This window comes from Solea senegalensis, linkage group LG5 (genome assembly GCF_019176455.1).
Source record: "Solea senegalensis isolate Sse05_10M linkage group LG5, IFAPA_SoseM_1, whole genome shotgun sequence".
Classification (NCBI taxonomy): Eukaryota; Metazoa; Chordata; class Actinopteri; order Pleuronectiformes; family Soleidae; genus Solea; species Solea senegalensis.
The window spans coordinates 17,632,212-17,651,223 of NC_058025.1; the positions used below are offsets into that span (position 1 = coordinate 17,632,212).

General features: G+C 38.9%; 1 long non-coding RNA gene across 1 annotated transcript; it reads right to left on the minus strand.

Moving 5' to 3' along the window:
• Positions 1-6,424: 6,424 nt before the first annotated feature.
• LOC122770081 lies at positions 6,425-9,967 on the minus strand. The gene is made up of 3 exons (XR_006360493.1): positions 9,919-9,967; positions 9,726-9,829; positions 6,425-7,790 (listed from the first exon to the last, which is right to left on the minus strand). It is a non-coding gene; the product is annotated as an uncharacterized LOC122770081 (long non-coding RNA).
• Between the last annotated feature and the right edge of the window lie 9,045 nt (positions 9,968-19,012).

The window sequence follows — 19,012 nt, forward strand, 5'->3', positions numbered from 1 at the left end:
GTCAAGGCCATATTTAGCTCAGGTATAATGGATAACAGCAGTTAGAAATTTGCTGAAAAGCCAGAGATTAAAACACTAAAGAAGAAGGCAGTTTTCTCAAATATAAACAGCTCTTTCTTGTCAAGCTGTGTACAGCAAGATGTACAACTTCTTTTCATTCCCATGCAGTCATTTCCTGATATATACAAGTGTAGTTACCAATGATTTTAGATTTAAATGTCACCTTGACATTTTGTGCCCTGATCTATCACATTTTAATTAACATAATGCTGCAGATTTATGCCTATGAGACCGCTGGGCTGCTTTAACCACAAACTCCCACAACTCTGCACCAGTTTTCAGATCATCCATTCTGGAGGCAGTGCTGGGCGTTTCAACATCAACTGCCCATAAACCTTCTTGACAGGAGAATGAAGACATATTTCCCTCGTCTGTCCATGTATCCCTGGTGATTGTCTGGGAGGAGGAGAATATCATCAATAACGTAACGTTAGAAAGCGTGTAGGTGGCTGTCGCAACAGCTACCATGCATTGGCATCATAGCAAAATTATTGCTTTCGATTCGATTTAATTGTACTGCATGGACCCTCTCCATACTACTACGCACACACGTAGTATTACACTTACACACACAAACATCATTTTACTGTCCAGTCTTGGGCAATAAAAGGCAGAGAATCTATGAAACACCCTCCGATTTCCAGATTTATAAGCAATAAGACACTTTTGTTTCCAGTCCCCCAACATGCTAAGTTAACGTTTGCCTTTTGAAGGCATCCTCCAAGTCAATGCCAGCAAATTACAAAGAAAGAGAGAGAGGCAGCAAGTAGAAGGCTCCATTAATTTCCCTGGAGAAAGTGTGCACTCTGCTTGGAGGGCCAGAGTGACCTTTCACTGACAAGACGGGAGCGACAGAGACAGGAGCCGTGGACAAATTGGATATTAGAATACAGCAGCAAGAGGAGATGGATGAGAACACAGGTGGCTGGGGATAGATATATGATCACTAATCATGTTTTCTGACTCACATGTGTCCAAGAAGCATTATAACATGCACTAATATGTGTTTTTGCCATGTCAGTAGTATTTTTCTCCTTTAAAATACATTAACTTTTCATAGTATTACATGTGCTGATGCTGTGTTTTGGACCATGAAGAAAGATGAAATCATGACCCATTTAATATTACATGCTCAGACTCATCCCCACTGTGCTGAAAACTAGTCTGACTGTGGCCATTATCACAGACTATATGAATTTCTTTAACTCAATTACAGTCTTCTTGGTGCTAATTCTAGGATGCAGTGACAGCTCCCCTCCAAAATCGAGTCAGGGGGGTAGAGATGTAACGATATGAAAATTTCATATCACGGTTATTGTGACCAAAATTATCACGGTTATCAATATTATCACGGTATTGTTAGATGTGTTCAAAAAGTACTGAACACACACACTGAAATCTTTTAACAAAGTTTTATTTTAAAAAATATATTTTATATTATATGATGATTATTATTATTATTATTATTCATTATCATCTGACTGACTGACACGCGCGCGCGCACACACACACAGGTCCTCACTCTGTCGGATAATAATTAAGTAGCAGTGGTCGTACACAGCATGAAAATAAAATAAAAAACACAGAAACAAACATATTTTGCTCTGCTACGGTACGTGTCGTCTGCACACACTACTCGCTTTCGCTGATAGCGCCCGATAACGTGTATTTTTACAGGAGTAACGTTAGGTAACACTTAACTTAGGTTTCCTTTATTGAGAAAATAGGAACGTTTTACAGACAAACCATGACATTTCCCACTATTCCGAAATCCCGTTTTTGTTGACTTACTTTACACTCGCTGAAACGTTGTGGGTGGTGGTCACGGAAGTGTTACCCCCCTTCGCGGAGTTTTTTTTTTGTCTTCAATTATTTTACCGACAACATCATTTAAAAATGCAAAATATGCCCAGACTTCTGATCTTGTTTTTTTACTGGGGGGGAAATCTCTGGAGCGCAGGTGGCTTCAGCCGTGTTGTCACAGGACAGTGTGCGCCCGCTTCTGAGCGAGTGCCGTTCAGGTGCCGCTGCTTCTTCAGGAAATGAGCAGTATCACTGAGTTTTTCGGTAATCAATCACGGTTTTAACGATAATTAAAATTTGAAACGGTAGTACTAACCGTCGGGAATTTTACCGCGGTTTATCGTCATACCGGTAATCGTTACATCCCTACAGGGGGGGAAACAGTTTGATTAACATTAAAATGGCTTTTTCTTTGCTTTTTTAAACCCATGACTAAAATATGTCAAAAGTACGAGTGAAATATTAGTGAAATACCAAAAGATGCTATTTTCAATATTCAGCTGAAAAATGTGACCCATTACTTGGGCAAGACAGAACCCAGAATTGCCCCTGATGCATTATGTCAATGTGTGATACCCATTTACTAAGTGATGGGTGAAGACAGGAGTGGCTGTCAAGACTATAAACTGTTAAAATATAAACACAGACCATTTACAGTAAATTGTAAAAGACAGGAAGTGCAAAGTAGGCAAATATCACAAAGTTATAATTCTTATGTGATATCAATACAATGCATCACCATTTAACAATACTGATACTGATCAATACTCCAGTCCAGAGGAGTGGTGGAGACCTGTGATGAAGAGTGTACTCACCACCAGAGGCCAGAGACAATGTTAAAACAATGGAGTCCACATTGAAGGTCTGTAAATCGTAAACTTGGTGAAATGGTACATGGTCTTTATACAAGGGCGTAGGTTTGGTTACAAGACTGCAGGGGACACTCGCGTCTCCTCTGTGACTCGCAGTGGTATTTCAGCTCGGCTGCGATGCGTTCACTGAAGCTCTTAAAATCCGCTTGCTCACTCTTGCTCTACTCACAGAATTTGCGTATGCGCACACATTGCCCTGTCTCTAATATTAGTAGTGACAGTCTGGCTTTCTCCACATACTGGTGGGGACATGTTGCATACGCAAACCTTTGCCCTTGGTCTTATATAACACTTTTCTAGTCTTTACCAGTCAAAGCATCTTGCCCAAGGACAGAAGCAGAAGCAGGAATCAAATTCACAACCTTAAGACAACTCGAGCTACTACTGAGCCACCATCGCCACCACCTGTATGACATCACCTGTTTTAGCCCCAAGTCTTTTCTCATTTAGTAATAGTTAATGGTTTGGACTGGCTTCTATAGCTTGACTGACTCTGGAATACTTGAATTACAAGTTCCTGAAAGTGTTGCCAACAGTGTCTTGACTAAGAAGAAACACATTTAATCATAACAAGTGGGGTTACTTGTGTTATCCTACTCTCGTCTCCTTTATTTATTTATTTTTTTTTTTACATACGTTACAAAATGACAGCTGTGTCATCATTAGGAGTTGGCTAAGCAGTAGAAAATGCTAGCAAATTGCACGATGTACTGATTGATACTTCTGCACTGACCAATGAGAAACCAGTACCAATTACGAAACAGGTTCTTAATACTCATACCCGTTTGTGAGTGTGTTCTGTTGTTGTCGTATCTGTTTGTGTGTATGCAGCGGTTAGGATGTGATCGTGTCAAGTCTGTCCTCTCATATTCGTGCCTTCTTTCGCCACCTGCCTATCATCAAGAATCAAAACACCTGCCTGTCATCAAGCCTTCACCAAGAACTCTTCCAATAGCAACACCACGCCCGATTGTTGAACTATTGTTGATGTGCCACACTTTCAGCTTTCATCAGATAATGTACCTGCTTTTTACTGTCTGATAGTTTGTTTTCCTAGCTCCCATTTTTTTTACTTTACACCTGTTCTTCATGTCTCCACAGCCTGGTCTTGGCAAAGTCCCAATCCTGAGGAGAGATCTGTGTGTGTCTCTGTCAAAGTCTGTTGGTGCAGAAGGTAGGGACTCACTCCCGCCGTTAGCTTTTTCTGCGTAGATTATATTCTGTGGTTTTCAAAGCACAGGGAGATATTTTCTCCAGGACAGAAGCTGCTTCAGGCCAACACTGTTACTTTAACAAGTTAGCGATGAACATATGGGCACTCAGCTTGATCAGGAGAAGTCTGGACATTTATCCAGATAGGTTCTGTGCCGTAGAACATTTCACGTTAGTGCCTCCATTGTCTTGGCTAACGCTAACGCTGCTCAGTCCCCCAACTCTCTCTCTTAACACACACACATACGCAGAACAAACCCCTCCTAGCACACTTACAACACTAAAGGCGGTAATACAATAATCTTATCAGACATTTAGCCTAAGTGCATCACACAGATGGAAAACACACATTTGTCAGCCTAGCTAGTAGCATGTCTCTGTGTCCCCCTCCACCTTAGGTACGTTATGGCAGCACAAAACCATGATAAGTCAGTTAAATTATGGAAACATGAGTTTTAAAATTTGCAACATTTTGGTCAAATTGTAGCAGCTACAGTGAATCATACTACACTTCCCTTTACTTTTGCTGGTGACGCATATGTGTGTAGGTGATTGTGGCTTCTCTAATTTTGTTTAGCAGGAGTGTATGTGCAAATGCAGAAACCCCTGGCATTTAAGCGGTCTTTATTAAGAATTTGGATACATTCCCTCTGTTATGGCTTCCCTTTCATATTTAACACATTAAGATATGTGCCTCGAAAACAGAGTGAACGTTAGTACAAGCTCATGTTAGACTAACTGAATGTGAAGTTGAAAATGAAAACAGTATTTTCTACATGCTGCACTATAATTGATCTTTAATTATTATGCTGAGTTTTTATTTATTTGAGAACCTTCACATATAAGTTTTGTTAGTAGTAAGAAAGTAAGAATTATTACGAAATAATTCTTACTTTCTTACTACTAACAAAACTTATTTTGTTTTCATTTCATTTAAAAAAAAAAAAAATTGTTCAGGACTTGGGTGTACGTTACACCCCATACCTTTAACTGTACATTTTTTTACAGTTCGCTTTTAATTGCTGTCCATACCATTTTTAAAATATATGTATTAAGCAATACCAACAACTTGTTACACAGCAATATAGAGACTAAATTAAATTGTAAGGTCAGTTCTTACCAAATGTATTTGTAATGTGTGCATTCTTTACAGAAAAACATGTGTAATGGTCAGCAACTCAAACTGCCAGAATCAGGCCCAACAAGTTCAAGAGAAATCTAAAAATGACTAGAAATAATATAACATTTGTATTTATCATGTTACAATTGCTACAGCAACATGTCCACCAAAAGTACACACTATACTTTCAAGCAATACTGGAGTTGAGCTTTTCAATTTTTGATTCAACACCCGAGACTGTTTCACCAAGACCTGCCCTTGAATTGGATAAGGGATGGACACATGGTCAGAGTATGTAAATACAGTATGTGGCCAATGTTTGCTTTTCATGAGGAAGGAAACTTATTTTCCAACTTTCAAGAAATAACAACCATGTTTTATAGTCTGAGTCAACTTATTTGCAGCTTGCTGGTATGTTGAGGATTGAACTTTTATTCATCAGCACAGAATAAGAAGATAAAATAGAAAGTATTTTATGCAGAAGAGATAAAAAAAAAACCCAAGGGTGTCAAAAATATTCCACACCTCAAAATAAACAAAGACACCCACAAGCCAAAACAAAAAAAAAAGAATGGAAAAAAAGAAAAAAAAAAAACAGCCCAGGTTGGAGTGTAGTCCCTATGGCTGGAGTTGGAAAAATATAAGAGTACAAGAGCAAAAGAACCATATAACAGATATCTGAGCCCTTAACTGTTTCTTGAACTATGAAGGGATTTCATGATTTTATGATAGCATGTGATGGACAGGAGCACTTTGAACAGGATGTTGCATTTTTGCTACAGTTTTCTCATGTGTAGGTCTCATGTGAAATTTATGTGTATTACTTACACGGAGACAACACTTAGGGAAGTAATAAAGGAGAGAGGCAAGGAGCCGTTGTTAAAGTTATAACTGAGCTGAGAGTTCAGGCAGAGCTGTAGCGCTGCACTCTGGTCTCAAAGGTGATTTTCTAAGAGACCTGATTTCATTTAGACATTTCTTCATTGCAGACACTTTGTAAACAGAGAACTGTGAAGGCGCAGCAAAATATAAACTTCAATTTGATTCAATCCGGGTTTATCATTATGTTTAGGGCACTTGTTCAAGCTGGTCGTAATAATGCATTGATAATAGTAATAATAATAATAATAATAATAATAACAACAATAACAATAATAATAATAAAAACAATAACAATAGCAATTTGCTTTAATATTTGGTGCTTATCTGTTGCAGACTAAAAGCCAGTTGTTGTACTTAAGAAATATAATTTGTTAAAAAAATTCTTGTGTAAAAAGTTATTTACAGCCAAGTCAAGATAAATCTTGGTTTCCCTAGCGTTCCCAGGGGTCTCATGACTTACTGTGTATGGATAATATTATTTCCTGTACTGCTGTAATGATGCACGACTAATTGACATGTCCAGTTTTTACTAAAACGTAGGCTCCCACACAACTAAACTGGATACTTGCATACATATTGTGGGGAACATGTTTTTTGCTGCTTTATGAAACAGTATTGTGTTAATTATTTACATTTCTGTAGACATGCAACACATTGGGATGGTGTACTGCTTGTGGCACTTTAAACACAAATGAGAGTGATGATAATTCACATTTCCTGGTAATGAATATGGTATTGTTTATGCACCTAAGGCACCTAGTAAGGGTTAGGAAAGAGACAGCATGTGGTCTCAAAAACCTCCCTCTCCATGTGGAATTTACTCATAACACTGCAAATAACTGGAACTAGGAATAGTGTAGTTTTTGTTTTTACAAACCATCCTCTACGTCACACATCACTGTGTTCCATATAAAGCTAAATTGAGAACGCAGTTTAGTTTTGTAAGGACTGTAAGTTTTACAAGACAGGGTTGCCATATCAAGTGTATTTTGAGGGTTCACAAGCTACGAGTAACCACCAGAAAAGTTTAGCTTTAGCCATCAGGTGATCTCATGTTTTTATTGTCAGTTTAGGTTTGACTTACATGAACACAGCTTTATCATAACCAATAAGAATAATGACAAGAATGAAACTACAGATAAGCCCCAAATGCCAGTGATGTAACTGTGCCTATGTTACAGCTGTGTCCCATGCCAAATGTTCCCTATTTAGGAATTCTTTCCATCAGCGTAATAGTTTGAATTGCCATCGACTTGCATGTGCATTGTGACAACACAATGCATGTGATGCATAACAATCAAAATGCATGGTGACAGCGTTACGTCTTCAGTGAATATTGCTGGTTTATGAATTTAAATTCTGACAAAGATCTGTAACCCACTCCTGGAAAGTACACGCTTCCCTCGGTTCGTAAGGAGCAAGGATTAGAGTGCAATGACCACAGCAACACCACAGGTTTAAATTAACTGCACTTTGCATTTTAGTTTGCAACATAACACTATGCAACATACAAAGAAATAAACATTTGCATAGAAAATAAAAAAACTGGGCCCTTTAGAGAAATTAAAATGTTAAGTTATTTACGATCAGAGGAGTTCTGATCTGTCTGAGTTCAAAGGTCGGGAATCCACATGTCGGATCGTTGGAGTGCACTCTTTCTAATGTGTGTTTGAGTTGGTGCCACAGGTGACTGGCACAATCCTACCACAAGCAGACTGTTTGTCTGCTATTTCCGAGAAAGTGTAGATCCTGTTTCCTGAATTCAAACTGGGTAGCTCGCCATCTACTGGGATTTGCTGGAAGTCGTTGGAATCATCCACAGGAATCTTTTCACTCCTGACCTGTATTTAAAAACAGGCTTTTAGTCTTTGTTCTCATTTATCATATGACTATCTCCCTTCTGTATTCATCTCAAATTTCTCTTTTGTTGTACAACATTTTACCATATTATAACATCAATTACTGCTAAATGCAGTTACTATGAAAAGTTCTCTCTAGTAGTTCAACTTCAAAATTCTCAAATTAAATTACTGTAGAATTATTTGATTCTAATATATTCCTAGCACATTCTAATGCAATAAAATAAACCAAAAATCAGTATTAAACTGTTTCAGCTTAACCAGTATCAAGGAAGACAACATAAACATTTCACATATTACACACTAAACCAATAAACCTCACATTTAGTGAAAACAACATTGAGTGTATTCTGTGTTTCACTTATCATGGAAGCACCATGATTTTTAAAGGGGACATATTATGCAAAATCAACTTTTTAACCATTTCAATACTTATATTTGGGACTCTGGAGGCCCTACAAGTCGCCAAAGTGTGGAAAAAGAATACTCAGTCATGTTTTCGTGGTCCCCCTTAATGTAAGTATAGGCGATAAAACACAAAATGTTGAATTCCCTGCGCTTATGACGGCAGCATGCGCATTTCACAGCGAATGTTACCACTCCACCAGTAATTTTACTTCGAGAGCTCCACCTTAGCTCCACCTTAGCTCCACCTTAGCTCCACCTTAGCTCCACCTTGTCCCTATAAAATGCGAGAGTGCAGGCGAGGGAGGAAGAGCGGTATTATGTCAACGCGGAGGGACAAGTGTGCTGTTGGTGGCTGCACAGTGGAGCACAGTGTTTTACAGAGGATTTTATATATGAAGCTAATGTGCCGGATAAAGTCAGCAAACGTGTGTTCGCACCACTTCACATCAGACTGCGGCCAGCGGTCGCCGCATTTAGTCAGGGGACGAATTTCATCGACGTACAAACACACACATTTTTAAGAAAAGGTCACACAGAGCTCATAACTGACCATTCTGACACGTCCTAATTAAAAATATTTGTTCAGTACGTCCTCTATGACCGGAGCACAGACTCAGTCTGATACAGTCGCATAAAGCGGCAGTTTATGCAGCTCACAACTGGCGACCAGTGGTGCTGTCCCTAAGTGTTTTAACTGATTTACAGTTCGGCACTGTTCGGCTTGATCCTTGTGTCGGACGTCTCTTTCTGTGACAGCACTCTCGCTGTTTTCCGCGCACGCTGCCATGTTGATATTGTCAGAGAACTAGTGGAGGGAGGGTGAGGGATGGAGCGGAGGGAACAGGAGCTGAGCGAGTGAGCACAGTAAAAAGTACAAATCAGTAACCCCCTGGAAGAAGTGGGCGTGTGTTTGCCTGTGTCTCATTTGCATATAAAGAGACTATGCACAAAACCGAGCGTTTTGAAACAGGCGGTTTTGGCAGGGCTATTGAACTGCTATGGTGCTTCATCCTTATGGTATTTTGACCAAAGCATGTCACTGACATGTTAATTAGGACACCAGGGAACTATTTTAACTTGGGGAAATAGGGAATAATGTCTCCTTTAACAAATAACAAATTGTTTTGTAATAAAATAATTAATGGTGTAAACCAATAATAATTCCACACATCAATAAATTCACATTTTTCCAAAATAAAATACACCATCTTACTCTGAGGATGCTCTCTAGACATATAAAACATATACCTTTAATTATACATCACTGACAAAAGAAATAGCTTTGTGGCTTGAGTCAAAAATAAGCCTTGTGCTTCTTTAAGTCTAAAATGGCTACCTGCACACACAGGCATTAACTTCAAATAAAATGACAGTCAGCTAATAAATGTGCTGTTTAATGTGCTAATGCACATACAAGGTGGGTAAACGATTTAAATAAACACACAACATGTTACAAAGAAATGAATACCAAACCGCAGCATCAGTGATTAATAGCCGAACATATCTCACCGAGTGATGCTCCACTACCGAGCGATGTCAGGGACCCGGTCTGCACTCTCAACAAAGTGGAGAAGCTTCGTCGTCGTAATTATGTTACAGAACTCTTACCCTTCCTGGGTCGGACCAAACACAGAATAAGACTATGAACACAGTTGGTTTAGCTAAATTAAATTGTATCCACATTTTATGAAGAAAACTGTACCTCAATGTTTCACTCCTCGCGTACGTGCACTCATGATGCGACGGCAGAGACAAACGAGGAAGTAAGATTTCCCGCGACTCGCCATCTAATTGGCTGTGGAATGACGTTTTGCTACCTGTTTGGTTAGCTGCTGCATTACGGGAGATGCTGCCTTCATGTGCACCTGGGAATTTTCAGCATTTGGCGAATAAAATAAAAAACGAAACTAATGAAATAATTATTAATAATTATTAACTTTCTTCATCAAAGGACATGTTAGTTAACCTGTTTTTTCACCAGGGTTACAGGTCTATGACGAGAACCTGCAACAACACAACAGCAGTAAATTCTAAGTAGGCTAATAAAATAATCAACATAAGTGCCAGAGAAATTTCATGATGTCACAAAATGCAGCTGTCAGCCAAACTGTTCTACTGTATTAACTTAGGATGTGAGAATCAGCTCAATAACCTAATAATATACATCCCCTACCCACTCACACATTAACAGCAATTCAGCAGCAACCCCAGCAGTGACTAATGACTAACACCCACTTGCTTGGTCTAAAAAACACAGTAGCCACTTCATTTCAGTGAATAAGCCACACTAATGTGCATTGTGTACTGGATGTATATTTTTGGTCAAAGCAATTACCTCAGACTTAACACACGTCAGCCCTGACCAAACCACACAGAATTACTGGGACTAGTTATGTTTTAATTGTTTAAAGGCTCCATTAACATTTAAACTCAAAGAGTCAGGGAGTGAACAACTGAACATGATCAATAACATAATATGCCTACTTGAGCTAAAGTCACTTTAGTGCATTAGACATTGTATTTTGTACTTTTATACACTAATTTCATCATGGTTGTGTCCATGGGCAGATCCACAGGGTGGCAATCGGTGGCAGCTGCCACTGGAAACAATTATTTTGCCACCCCAAATTTAAATATAGTTGTATCCTTCCTGTCTATCTCAACTTCACGATATACAATAAACACAACCCCCCGTCCCCTGAACTGAATGGTTTCACCCAACAACAAGAACTGGGAAATTTCACCAGGAGCAACATTAATCACCTCGATGCATGGCGCATTATAGTCTGTCACCCTCTGCAAGGTTACGGGTAAAGTGTTTAATTTGTATTGTCTTGGTAACAGCTTTAGTTGATGTCGCTTCATTTAGGTTTTGCTATGTGGAAACTGAACATAATTTAACCACAATGTATTCAAATTCACTTTATTTATCCCCAGGGGGGACTTTAAGGCACATAGAGCATCATTCATATGCATAAATAACTTAATGTATGCATTGCATTAAGTCTTAAATTACATTTCTTTTGCAACAATAACCTCTGCCCCCCATCTGACCTTGCGTTGCACAGCATGAAATAACCTGCCCAGTGGCAGAAAGTAGTTAAAAGAATCCAGCTGTATAGGTGTCTCTCTGATTTTACATCCAGAGAAAGCGCTTCTCCTCCTGGGCTCTAAAATAATTTAATGCACATATTATGTTACATGTCGGCTTTCATGGTCTGTACTATTTGTCTGACATTTTGCTGCTTTAACTTAATGTGGAAATGAACAAATCTGCACATTAACGTAGACAAATCAAGCATGAATGTCATTTGTACGAAATGTGTCCATGAACACAATTAAATATCTCTGGTGGTGTTTGTTGTGATTTGAAAGGGCTCCCAAAACTATTTAAATCAGCTAGAACCAGTAATAGTGTTATCTCAGTCCCTTACATTGAAGTTCCTGATGCATAAAGTCTTGCGAATCTCATTTCTGAGCAATGTGTACGCCAAGAAAATGTGTTACTTTAATTTTAGAGAGTATGAAACTTTAATATCATAAATTAGGGCCTGCTCGCCATTCCTTACCTTCAGTGGTCCTCACTGTGCTCAGGAATAAGCCTTTAATTGGGTCTGAATGTATTGACCACTGCCTGTGTTATGGGCAGTCAATAACTGTGGGCAGTGGTCAAAGACAACCTGCCCTCCAGCCTATATCCTCAGTTTCATGTTCTGCCTTAGGTTAAGGGTGAGTCTGTCTGTTTTTATGGAGTCTAGTGAGATTCCTTATGGACTTAGAACACATATGTGAGGGAGAGCAGTTTGACTTTTGCAGCATTTCCTACATTCAAGGTCCAGTTATTGTACATCAATATACATCAGTGTGAGGCTTTAAAAAGCTGCCTTTATAAAGTGAAAAGGCAGACTTTTTTTTGATCCAATGTGCAACTGCAAACAGGTTCAACAATTTTATTTTTTCATTATGTGAGCATCATTTCAACAATTCAGAAACTAATTTATAAAGGTTAATTTAATTTTAGCAAAGGAGCATACTTGACCTGCAGTGTCTTTTCAGGATTTTAATTTGGAAAAGTCTGTCACATATTCAGAGTTGTTATATTTAATTGAGTTCTCCCACAGAAGACCAGAATTTAAATAAGTTGTTGCCTCATGAAATTTGATTGACAATGAGAGTTTTTCTCCAAATGATGAAGATGCTGCTACCTGCGGAAATCTCTTGACATCATGGAGACAGATCGCAAAAGCTTATATTGTTGTTGACTACATGGAAATGTGCTTCCTCGATGTGTTCAAAAAGTACTTTTATGTATAGTATGAAAAATGTACGGCTTGCCTGAATATGAATGTAACAATTGCACCTGCTGTATTACATGTAAATGTACCAAAACAACACATGAAAAGACAACCATAACATGCTATGAATAGTCAATACGTGATGTGTTCTTGTGCAAAAGGTTGCCACCAGAGCATCGGTGTTACATCATTTTACATACAGGTGCGTTGAACTGTGCATCTGTGTGTCTGGCTGTGGTGAATCGAGCCTGAAATAACCCGTTTCATTATCGCAGCTTAACTGCAGTCAACAGCATAGCGCGATTAATCAAAGTGATTTTCCTACCAGCTGGAAATGCCTCACTCTCATTTAGAGGAGCACATCCAATCATGACATCACAGGCACATCACAACAAATTAGATGGAGCAGTTTCCATCTAATGATGTTTATCACTTGACGTGTAGATATGGGGACTTAATCGCGTTTCCTGTACTTGGCGTGAAACTGTGTTTATCCCTCCGCTGGGCGAACGCGTTTGTTTTCAGTGACACCGTAAGTGCATCATGACTGGGACGTTATCTACACAGGGCATTCAGTTACATCCTGTCAAGAAAGGATGTTTTTCGAACTCCAAGCAAATGCTCTACTCCTTTCAGCTAATTAAGGGCTCTTGATGAAAACACTTCTGTCATTACTCATCATAAAGCGTGTCAGCCCTGTCAACAGGACTGCTTTGGCCCTGATCTAAGTTCAGTTAATCACAAATCCACTGTGAAGGGTGAAGCTCTGGGTGTTGCCAGTTTCCACCAGCCTTTTGCTGAGGATTTAGTCCTGTGAAGATTGCCTGCTTGCGGTAATTAAACTCCACATTTCCATTGATCTCCTTCATCTCTTCCAACATCCTCCCTGCCTCATTCTTATCCTAAGGAGGGATCCTGGATAAATAATGCAGGTTTCCAAGTGTGGATGCGTTAATTGGTCTGTCTTTATAAGCCTGTAGGGCTCCCACTGACCTTTAGTGGATATCGCCAAATGCCTAGGGCCAAACACTTGCAGAGGGACAAAGTGAGAATGGCAGTCACACTTTGATGCCAAAGAAAACCTGTCATTGCAATGAATATATTCTGATAAAAAAAATAAATGAATACACTAAATGTATTAATCCAACAGCTGTGTCTTTTACTGAGTTATACTATTTTCCTTCTTATGAAATCACTCCCAATTTGTAATAGTCTTTGTTTCAATGTCCAAAAACAAGTGTATGTACAGGTGTTTTTCCCACTCTCACCTCTGTGGTGACAAAGACCCTGATTTGCCGGATTCCTGTGACTGAAATTACCGTAATAACCACTTCTCAGCCTTCAGAAACTGTTGGAATTTTTCCAATAGCACAAACCATTGTGTAATTATGGTAATTCAAAAATGAACTTACACAAATATGTCGCCTGCGATATGCTCAGTGTTGAGGGGTTAACGCTAGACAATTTGGGTTTAGATCAGATATCCAGATTTAATTCACCAAATCATTTTTAAGTTTATGCTTTTCTTCAACAGTTTTTGTCTAAAATTGTGAAACCAATTGAGCCATAACACAGATTGTGCTTTGGAATATGCAGAATCTTAAGGCGAGAGATCAGATATTTGGATTGGAAGCCTTCTGATTTCCATTTCTAGGTTAAACCGTCACGTTTGATGCTTTGGTTGCCTGCAGGTAAACATGTCATGTAGAGAGTAAAAGAAGCAGAGCATATAGATATCCTGGGCGGCCAGCCGGGAGGAGATGTTGGTAGTGCTGTTCAGTTGTTTCGTGACACAGTGGGCACACCACATTATCTTTTCTCCAAACCCGACATAAGCCTCATGCAGTTAAAGTAAGCTGAGCTAAGTTCGTTACCCTGTCCATGTAAGTGTTACCACGGTTACTGCTTGTTTTCCCTGTTTACGAGGCACATGCAGTTTAAATGACGTGGTCTCCACAGGCTGGCACAACCAGAATGACCAAAACCAGCGTACAGTTTTTGAAATATCGTGATACAAATACAAACGTGAAGTCCTCCAGGTTTATTTTTAGCAGTAGAATCCACCTCTCAAAATGTTCATGGGTGCTCCTTGTTGTTTTCAGCAACTGTGTGCAACTGTATGAAGCTGTCGAGTGTGCATTTTCGCCTTGCCTGCTAAGTCATGACTAAGTCATGACTCTGTGTGCACCACAGGGATGTCACAAAGACAAAACAAACAAAAAAAAAAAGAAACCTACTATACTGAGAAACCCAGAGAGCCATGTCGAGTTGATCGGCAGTGTGTGAACAAACTTAGGTTTATATTTAATGTTTTCAAGAGAAATCAAATATTCAGACTAAGGCCCTTGTGATTCCCCATCATTTTTAAAAAGCTAGCAGATGCATCCTTCCAGGCTTGGGGTCACCTAGATTTCTCTTTCACTTCCTGTTCAGCACTGTTCTGTATTTTGAACCCTCTTTTTAGAAGGGTCAGATCTGTAAATCAAAATCACTGCTTTGCAGAGTACTGTTTACAGTTTGTCTTTAGCCGGCAGAGAAGTATTCAGAAGGAAATTAGTAGTTGAATGCCAGCCTTTCATGCTCTTTTTTGTATTTAATCATTTTGTAAGGGGTCATTATTCTAGTGGCCATGGGGCTGTGATAGTGATGCTTATATTTTATATTTAAGCATGGAAGAAAGATAATACAGTCACACATGACAAAATCCAACAGCGGAATGTGAACACTGCCATATCATGAGACTATATCAATCTGGCTTAATTGCTTTGCATATCACACATTTTTGATGTTGGACTATGATACCATCTAGGGGTTAAGAATATCTCATTATATGATTTCACATCATAAACTCAGTAACTGAGGCCAGGAAATGCATTTGAATGTTAATATTGAACTCGACTGAAAAGAAAGAACATCAAGTGATAACTCTTTTGTGGTATACACCATGTCATATTTACTCAAAACAAATGACTTAACACTATAATTCCCATGTGAAACACTTTTCAATCCGTGAGACAGTTTTGCGAGACTAATACAATAGGAACACATGAAGGGAAAATGGACTAAGCTCGTAATCCAATCTAATTCAAAATTACACTGAGATCTGCCCCGACTCAGCCTGTGAATAACAGCAGCCTCCAACAGCCTGGAATTTGGTGCTAAAGCTTAGACTTGTTGAAAATGTGGTCGGTTGGAACTGTGGCTTACTTTTTAGTATTATTTTTAGTATGTGGTGACTGCAACCACTGGTTTTGAATGACAACTTTTTCTTGTTGTGTGAACTACTATGTCCCACTCAGCTATACTGTCATGTTTTAGGTTCTAAGATCGAGGGAGAATGACCAAGTCAGGTGAGGTAGTGGTTGAGGTGAGGTTGCAGGTGGAAGATTATCTTTAATGAAGTGAGGCAAATGACCTAATACCATTTCAGAGGCTGTATGTAATCGGCTTTATCTACAGTGGCGATGGTATTAGACTCCCAAATAAATCTGGAATCAGAGCGACTTAAGGAATAAGGAACTGAAAGACAAAATAGTGTTTCAGATGGGGCTTTGATTTACATTGACCTAGATTCCCAGCGAGCACAATATGGCCTCTTTTGACTTTTTTGTTCTGATTAGATGCTTTGTTCAGGGCAAGTCGGGACAATTTGTTCGTGTGTTTAGCTTCTCTACATTACCGCCAGGCACAGCAAAAAAGGAGGGGATGTTCAAGGTAACCCAACTTTAGAATTCAATAATATTGTCTACTAAATAAAAATAAACAAATCTTGCAAAACGATAGCAAGACAACCTCTCAAAATGCAGAAACTTAAAAACAGTATATGAATGCGATACGTTTTTGTTCTTTTCCTTTTTGCACCTACAACCTCTCGCTGCCGTGAATCTGGTGACAGAGTGGGTCATCCTCTAACCAGAAGTTTGGTCATGTGATCCCCAGCTCCTCCCATCCATGTGACAAAACATCTTTGAGAAAGACACTAAACCCAAAGGCGCCTTCATGAATGGTGTGCGATCGGAAAAAGCACGTACTGTAACACCGCAAAATGTTAATCTGTTGTTTCGATATAAATAATAAATAACTGAATATTTACAATGATCAACTAATTCAAATGTTTCCCCAACGCTGATCTGCTCTTACACGTCTTTATTGCATTGCATTGTGTGGGGAATAGTGTACATACAGCAGATTTAAAAATCAGTCGTAATCGTATTCATATAATTTGGTTTGTGTAAACTGCATTTTGTCACTTTTCCAGTGCAAACACACTGTATACTCAAAATGTACTACAAAGTATGGGCCTTTGATGCAGGCCTATTTTAATGCCCCCATGTCCTCCCCTTACCCAGGAAATATCAAGAAAAATGCCATATCTTTACCCTCAAGGCAAGGCAAAATTATATGTGTGTTATTTCAACCTTCCAGCACTTTCACAAACAGCGTAAATTATACTACGCCCTCAGGGAGCTGCTGTTTTTAATGTAATAAAAACGTAGGCAGGTTTTCCTCAATTCCAAATCGTTTATTTCAGCAACACAGATAGTTCTTATTAAGTTATGACTTGCTTACTGTAAGAGCCACACAGGCCCAGAAAAAGTCTGTGAATTGTGAATTATTATATTATATCACTGGAAATGTATTGTTTTAAATTTCAAATTGATTTATTGATGTCTGTCTTTTTGGAGTTGGCACTCAAAGGTGTGTTCCGTTGGATCTGCGAAAAATGAACAGAAAAAAAAAACAAAAACATCACACACCAAAAGTGCTGATAACCAGTAACTGGTGTGTTGCACAGTGGGGCACCATATTATTTTATTGTTGTTGTTATGAATGAAGTTAGGCCTTGTTATAGATATTTTTTTACTGCCACGCAAACAAAAAAAGCAACCATACGATGTAGGTAGACTTGATAATGAATACTCAAGATGATGTTCACTAATTAAGTTGGTCAATTTGTCCTGCATCCTTATTTATGATTCTGTATCTTTTGAGCACTGAAAAGGAACTTTGGATGACATATGCCTCTGTCACCCTATAGATAAGAGCAAATCAAATTCACGGATGCACAGAGCCCCCTTCCCCTGTCACTATCTTTATGTTTTTTGTTCTCTTTCTGGCTGTTTCTTGAAAAGAGGGAATCAAGGACAGCAAGCCAAGGCGCATTGTAAATTTTCACATACAGTATGTCCTTTCTGACCCACACAAGGCATGTACCCTTGTCAAGCCTGGTAATATACAGCTGGGGAAGACATATGGCATGTTTGCCTGTAGACCTCCATCACCCTCTACCTTTCTTTTCCCTCCCTTTTCCCCCTCCTCTTGCACACGATTATCCACATAGGAGGTGATGGATATGCGAGAGCTTGATTCACGAGTCAAAAGTCCATATTGTCATAGTTTGGAAAGAGGTGAATCTAATTAAAATGGGAAATGAAAAGGAGAGAGTGAGTGAGTGAGGGAGCGAAAGAGAGAGAGAGGGAGAAAAAAAAGACAAAAAGAAAGAGAAAGTGAATGAATCAGCATAATTACAGCTTAATGCAAACAACTCTATATTGTCTTTATTCCTATGAGTTAATGAGGTTGCAGCGTGGAACATAAATAAATAAATAAATGAAACAATTCCATCATTGCTATTGTCTTCTACCACGGAAAATGAGCTGTCACCAGATCTTAATGGTGGCAGGGGTTTCACCCGGGCCAGAATTAATATCTGACTCATAGACCTAATGAGCAAGAGCTGGGAGAAAATGGAGCGTTATCTACGTCCCGTAAGATGTTTTGAAAAAGAAAAGGGGGGGGAGAGGGGTGGAGATAAGCAAGAAAACACTAATAAAAAAATGAAAAAAAAAATTAATGTATGAATGAAGTAAGGCATGCATGAGGCAGAACGTAGAGGCCTGTGTGAGGGAATAAGTCTCTATCACATGTGATTCTGCTCCTCGATGGCAAATGGTGAGCCTTATCAGTCTTACCATCGGCCAATTACCCATATTCTCTTATCACTTAAACCCTTAGACACAAAAATAAAAAAAAATAGGCAGTAGCTGCGGCAGCGAACAGCAGCAGCAAACAGCAGCAGTAGTAGTTGTGGCCGATTGTAAAAAAGCTGATTGCAAGTAATTTCCCTGTTGGTGCCAGCATCTGCCTTACCACAGCCTGGTGTAGTGCAATTTTAAGACTATTTTTAAAGAACAGATTATCAGTGCATGTTGGCAAATTTATACAACATAACCCTTTATAATAAGACACTAGGGAAGCAATAATACACACACAGCATACATAGTGTGTACTGTATTGTGTGTACAGTAGAGACTTGTGTACATGGCTTAATGTATACATTTTAGTTTGGATTTACTTTCAGATATGTGAATATTTTGTGTGGTAGTAGACATTAAAAACTGAATGTGTAAAGCTCCCTGAATCCTATGCTCTTTCTAACAGCTCTGCTCAAGACAAGATTTGATCATGCATGACTGGTAATTCTATAAATAAGCTGTTAAA